This window comes from Dama dama, chromosome 17 (genome assembly GCF_033118175.1).
Source record: "Dama dama isolate Ldn47 chromosome 17, ASM3311817v1, whole genome shotgun sequence".
NCBI classification, from domain to species: Eukaryota; Metazoa; Chordata; class Mammalia; order Artiodactyla; family Cervidae; genus Dama; species Dama dama.
Window position 1 is genome coordinate 59,739,244 of NC_083697.1, and position 7,332 is coordinate 59,746,575.

Genomic DNA, 7,332 nt, shown 5'->3' on the forward strand with positions numbered 1-7,332 from the left:
TCCATTCAAGCACTTTTCATTTGCTCAATCTCCCTTATTTCATGATACTTGATCTCTCTTAAAAATGTCCCTTGGTCACTCAGAAATCTGAAAAGATCCCCTTTTATCTTGGAAAATAAAAATTTTCCCAGTCACTTCACTGGCAGAGCAGAAACTGTCACTGTCTGAAGTAGTCAGCCCTGTTTTTGACCCAGGAAGACCCTCCAGGACTCAAAAACACTCACGATCATATCCTTCCATCACCTTCAACCACTTTTCCTCCAATATCCTCTCTGGTTGCCCTTCTCATTTCAAAAATTCATCCAAGAAATTTCACAGATTCATGTTTTACAGTGACATATTGAAATAGTTGCCCCTAAACTAGAAAAGTTTTCCTGTGGTTTAAAACTCAATACCCATATTTTATCATCCTGAGAAACAGAAGCAGTCCTGAAATTGCTTGAAATCCTTTTCTTTATATCCACATGCTCCACCTTAAGTTTCAAATCTCAGGAAGTCTTTCCTAGATGTGGCTCTCATCTTCTATCCCAGGCCCCAGAGATTCTTTAAAACAGTCGTCCCCAACGATTTTGGTACCAGGGACTGGCTTCCTGTGGAAGACAATTTTTCTACAGATGTGGATAGGGAAGATGGTTTCGGGATGATTCAAAGGCATTACATTTATTGTGTACTTTACGTTATTACTGCATCAGCTCCATCTCATATCATCAGGCATTAGATCCCAGAGGTTGGGGACCTGTGCTCTAAGAAATACCATCTTTTAAAAAAATGTTTTATTTTGTATTGGGATACAGCCAAATAACACTGTTGTGATAGTTTCAGGTGAAGAGTGAAGGGATTCAGCCATACACACACATTTATTAATTCTCTTCTAAACTCCTCTACCATCCAAGCTGCCACATAACATTGAGCAGAGTTCCATGTGGTATACAGTGGGTGCTTGCTGTTTACCCACTTTATATAAACAGCAAGGACCTACTACATATATACTATTTATAGCATAAATATAGCAGTGTGCACATGCTCATCCCAAACTCCCTAACTATAGCTTCCCCCATCCTTTTCCTGGTAAGTTCGTAGACACACCATCTATTTTGACACGGGATGAAACAAAGGCCCCCAGCCATCAGACTGCCTTTTTTAATTTTTATTTTTTATATGAAACGGTAGCATTTACATGAGACTTGGAAAATGCAGAACAAGGTTATATATAGTTTCACTATATAGTAACTTCCCCAGGTTCATTAGAACCACCTGAGATCTTCAAGAACTCCCATGCTGGGGCTCAAATTTTATTTTGTGAGAATCTCTGGAAAGGGACTCTCATCAGAATAGTTAAACCCTCTCCGGGTAGTTCTAACCTGCAGCCTGGGTGCAATTCATAGTTTCTAAAGTCCCTGCCTCCCTGAAGCCCAAGGAGGTGGGAACAGACCCAGGAAGCCCCTGCCCTCAGGTGAAGCTCCTGGCAAAGTGCACCTGATGCTTCTCCAAAACAGCAGATTTCATCCCAGGCTGCACATGAGAATCTCCAAGGGAGCTTTCCACAAATGCCTGGGACCCAGCCCAAAATAATTAAGCCTGGATCACCAGGGGGGCGGGGTTGGCCTCCGAAATGCCTTCCAGCTGATTGCACTGTAGAATCAGGTTTGGGAAGCTGTTTCACAGCAGAATTCATTTGCAGACTGACTCTTTCGCTGAATTTACAGACTAGTTCATTTAACCTGGAAGTTACATTGAATTGTACATGTTAGTCAAAGCCGAAGGCAGGATAACAGGGAAATATTTCCGCAGGGTATCTTGTCTGGAAAGAACCTCCATGCAGTGAGTGCCTAGCTCAGAACGCACGAGGACTACGAGCCAGCTTGATGAACCACGCTCTTGGGTGATGGGAGAGGACCAATCACATTCAAGACGATAAATAGTGGCCACGCCTCCCACAGACTGCAGAGCCTCCAGAAGCCTCCGGAGGTGCGGAGGTGCGTGGAGCCAAACACCTTTCTGCACCCTGGGCGCTCTTAAGAGAGTCTTGGGCTCCAGCAGGCAGAGGACATGCCGGCTCTCTCCAGGCCCTGGACAGAAAATACTCAAGAATAAAAGCGAAGGTAAGTTGAGAGAGAACCTGTTCCCTGTGTATTTGTGGGAGGATAGCTGGGTTATTTGTCTTTCGTTTTATTTCATAAGTATTTTTGGAGCCATTGAAATTTGTGTCCTGTACACTTCTCTGCTCTTTACGAAGTAAATATTGTATTACTTAGGGCAAGCCTGTTGGAAAGTGTTACTACGGTCATTTTACAGGGAGGGAAACTGAGGCACAACATGGCTGCTACCCTAAACAGGGATTCGCGGTTGTAACTTTGGAGCTGGGGCGGGCTGGAGGGGGGTGGGGACGAGAATCTGGCACTGTGGTTCCTGAGGCCATGACTTTAAAACTGTTCTCGGCTGCCTCTCAACTACTCGATGACATATTACTTTGCAGATTCCTGATTTTAATGGGATTACGTGGCTGCTTTGATATTTTATGTGAATTATTGCATTAATCTCTAGAAGTTCCGTTTAGGTTGTTTGTGCCTTCCTAGGACTTATGTTCCTGTGTCACCTACATGCTTGACCATAGGAGGTCCGCTTCTCATACCTCTTTTGAAAGTCTCTCTGTACCGATTTTTCCATTTGTGTCATCTTGGGGTCTATTGATTTATTTGCTAGTGATGAACTGTTTTTCTCTGTGTCATTACACACCTGGTAACTCAAGCTAAACCAGCAATTTGCATTTCACATTGTTGGGTACTGGATATTTTTGTTTCTATAAATAATGTTGGGCTTTGTTCTGGCTTGCCATTAAGTTACTTAGAATCGTAGTGATGCTTTTGAAGGAGTCTTTGGCTTTTGCCCCCTTCGGTTGATGGGTAATGGTCCCACTACTAAGTCCATACTCTTCTGAGCACTTTATTTGAACCAACCTTGGATACGGTTTTTTTACATTCTTGCTTTAGAGGACCAGGTTCTTCCTGCCCCTGAGCGACCACAGGGAACTGTTCATAGTTTACATATGTGGATATCTGATTCAAGGTGTTTTCATCTGCATAATGGTTGACTTTGAAGGCAAAATTTGAATTTTCACCCAAAGCATAATTTAATCTCAGTTTATAAATTCTTATATTTCTTTTGTATGTATGTTTTCTGCCATTATCTGTTTATTAAGATATTGTATTTTTCTTATGTAAAACCCTTTCCCCAATAAATATGTACCATATTCGTATGTATATGAATATTCATATGTATATGAATAAAAATGTAGTTTATACCAATAAAAGGCCTTGTACTAAAAAGCCTAGTTATCAACCTAAACCCCTCACTCTGCTTATAACTGGACTGGGGAACTAGGATGTTTTCTTGTTTTTCTTTCAGAAGAAATAGTCATTAAATGTTTGAAAACTTGTCCAAGATCACATAGTTAACATAATTAGTACCTAGTTCAGGTTTCTTAACTGATATGCTAAATCAGCTCTCACACTTGATAAACAGGAATCTGACATGAAGAAAACTGTTTCTGTAGCCTGTCCTCATTATTAGAGGTGTAAAATCAAATTTTCATACTGATAATTAGTATTTTTCCAAAACTTTAAAAAATTATTCTTTTGTTAAAACAGTACATATTTTATCCAAGACTAGTTCAAAAGGATAGAGAGATTGAACTTAGGTCCAAATACAGCAAGGAAAAGTGAATGATAAGGACATCAAGGGTGGAGGATGAGGAAACTGATCATGTATCAAGGGTGGATAATTCTTACCTAAACTGGACTCAACAGGATTCTTGCTAAAGGCAGGCCAATGTCATGGTTCAGTCAAGAGAGCTCAAGAGGAGCCTAACTAAAGTTTGGTTGTGGAGACAAATAAGTAGGAAGTTATCCATGTTTATGAATTAGAAAAATTAATATTGTTAAAATGTCCATAATGCCCAAAGCTATCTGTACGCTCAGCACAATCCCTATCAAAATTTCAGTGGCATTTTTCACATAAATAGAAGAAGCAATCCTAAAACTTGTATGTAAGAGCGAAAGACCCCAGATAGCCAAAGCAATCTTGAGAGAGAACAAGGCTGTAGGCATCACACTTCCTAAGCTCAGACTACACTACAAAGCTATAAAAGTGTTGAACTGATATAAAAATGGATACTTAAGCCATGAAGCAGAATCAGGAACCCAGAAATAAGCCTTTACATATATGGTCATCTAATCTTTTACAAGGAAGCCAAGAGTATTTAATGAAAAAAGGGTAGTTTCTGCAATAAATGATGTTTGGAAACTGGATAATCACATGCAGAAGAATGAAATGGACTCATCTATCTTAAACCATTCACAAAAATTAACTCAATGAATTAAAGACCTAAAAACGAGAACTAGAACTGTAAAGTTCCTTGGAGAAAACACAGGGAAAATTGTCCTTGACAATAGTAAGATTTTCTTGGAAGTATGACACCAAAAGCAAGAATCAATATGTAGAGTTATGTCAAACTAAAAAAAAAAAAAAACACAAAACTTCTGTGCAGCAAAAGAAATCATCATCAAAATGAAAGGGCAGCCTATATAATGGGAGAAACTATTTACAAGTCATATATCTGATCATGGTTAATATCTGAAATATATAAAGTAGTCATATAATTCAAGAGCAGAAACAAAACAAACAGAACCACACATACACAATCTAATTTAAAAATGGAGAGAGGAACTGAATTTTTCCAAGAAAGGCATACAAATAACCAACTGGTATATCAAAAGGTACAATATCACTGATCATCAGGGAAATGTAGATCAAGATGACAATACTTCCTCATATCTGTTAGAATTGTATCCTCAAAAAGACAGGAGAAAACAAGCATTGGTGAGGATATGGAGAAAAAGAACCTTTCTGCACTGTTGGTGGAAAAGTAAGTTGGTACAGTAACTATGGAAATTCCTTTAAAAAATAAGAAATACAACTTCTGTATGATCTGACAGTCTAATTCTGGATGTATAGCTGAAGGGTATGAATACAGAATCTCAAAGAAATATCTGCCCTCCCATGTTCATTGAAGCATTACTGACAGTAATCAAAATATAGAAATAACCTACAGGTCCATGCCCTGGAGGAGGGCATGGCAATCTACTACAATATTCTTGCCTAGAGAAACCATGGACAGAGGAGCCTGGCAGGCTACAGCCCATGGTATTGCAAAGAGTTGGACACAACTGAAGTGACTTAACACAAATATCCTTCAATAAATGAATCAATAAAGATGTTATGTATGTGTGTGTGTATGTATATATATATATATATATATATATATACACAAACACAATAGAATTATTCAGCTGTGAGATGAAAGGAATCCCTACCATTTGCAAAAACGTGAGTGAAACTTGAGAGTATTATGTTGAGTGAAATAAGTTGGAGAAAGACAAATACTGTATGATCTCACTTATATATGGAATATAAAAAAGCCAAACTCAGAAACAAAAGTAGAATGGTAGTCCCCAGAGGCTAGGGTGTCAGGGAAATTGAGAGTTGTTAGTCAAATGGTGTGAACTTTCAGTTATAAATGGAATAAGTTCTGGGGATCTAATGTATGACATGGTGATTATAATTAGTGTTGTGTTATATATTTGAAAGTTACTGAGAGTAGATCTTAAATGTTCTCACCACAAAGAAAGAAATGTAATTATTTGATATGAGAGACGCATTAGTTAATATTATGATGGTAATCATTTTGCAATATAGAAGTGTACTAAATCAATATGTTATATGCATTTTAAATTTACCCAGTTTTGTATGTAAATTATCTCTCAATAAAGCTGAAAATAATAAAGTTTGATCAAAGAGGGAGTCTTGTCAAAACCATCAAAAAACGTGGCTTCTACTCTTTTAAGACAGTGTTACTTTTTCATTACTCCTAGAAGATGACCAAAGAAATTGTGTGCAGAAACAAGATGCCATAGGTAAATGAGATTTTAATGAATACATATTATAAGCAAAAATAGAACAGTTATAATCATAATGATGAAAAATTGAACTCATCAAAAGATTTAAATAGTATAAAAATAAATTTATTATAAAGAGTTTAATTTGTCTTAAAATTACCAAGAAATTGTAACATTAGCATTATTATTTGACATTTTATGTCATTTTCATTTTTATATGAAAAGTTAATTTTGTTAGAAGAGCCAATGCACATAATTGCATTTTACTTTGATAAACTCAAATCTGGATCTTTTAATGGGATCTTTTTAAAACAAAGCTGTAGCAAAACCTCACTGCATTTTACCAAGAAACCTTGTCCATATACGTCGTTAACTAAGGGTATTATAAGTCTATTTCAGCTGTTGAAAGCTATAGTTATGTATTTATGCAGAAGGAGAATATACATGTAAAGAACATTATATCACTTTTAAAAGTTTTAATATGCTACCTTTTTTCATGAGTTTGTACATATCGTTGAAATTCACTAAAATGTTGGCAAATAATTGATATTGTTCACTGATTTTTTAAATTTCTTTAATCTCTCAGTTCAGTTCAGTTCAGTCGCTCAGTCGTGTCTGACTCTTTGCGACCCCGTGAACCGCTGCACGCCAGGCCTCCCTGTCCATCACCAACTCCCGGAGTTTACCCAAACCCATGTCCATCGAGTCGGTGATGCCATCCAGCCATCTCATCCTCTGTCGTCCCCTTCTCCTCCTGCCCTCAATCCCTCCCAGCATCAGGGTCTTTTCCAATGAGTCAACTCTTCACAAGAAGTGGCCAAAGTATTGGAGTTTCAGCTTCAACATCAGTCCCTCCAATGAACACCCAGGACTGATCTGCTTTAGGATGGACTGGTTGGATCTCCTTGCAGTCCAAGGGACTCTCAAGAGTCTTCTCCAACACCACAGTTCAAAAGCATCAATTCTTCTGCCCTCAGCTTTCTTTATAGTCCAACTCTCACATCCATACATGACCACTGGAAAAACCATAGGATTGACTAGTTTGATCTCCTTGCTGTCCAAGGGACTCTCAAGAGTCTTCTCCTGTACATAGTTTGAAAGCGTCAGTTCTTTGGTGCTCAGCCTTCTTTATGGTCCAACTTTCACATCCATACGTGATTACTGGAAAAACTATAGCTTTGACTATAGGGACCTTTGTTGGCAAAGTGATGTCTCTGCTTTTTAAAACACTGTCTAGGTTTAACATAGCTATATTTCCAAGGAACAAGCGTTTTAATTTCATAGCTGCAGTCACCGTCCACATTGATTTTGGAGCCCAAGAAAATGAAATCTGACACTGTTTCCACACTTTTCTCATCTATTTGCTGTGAAGTGATGG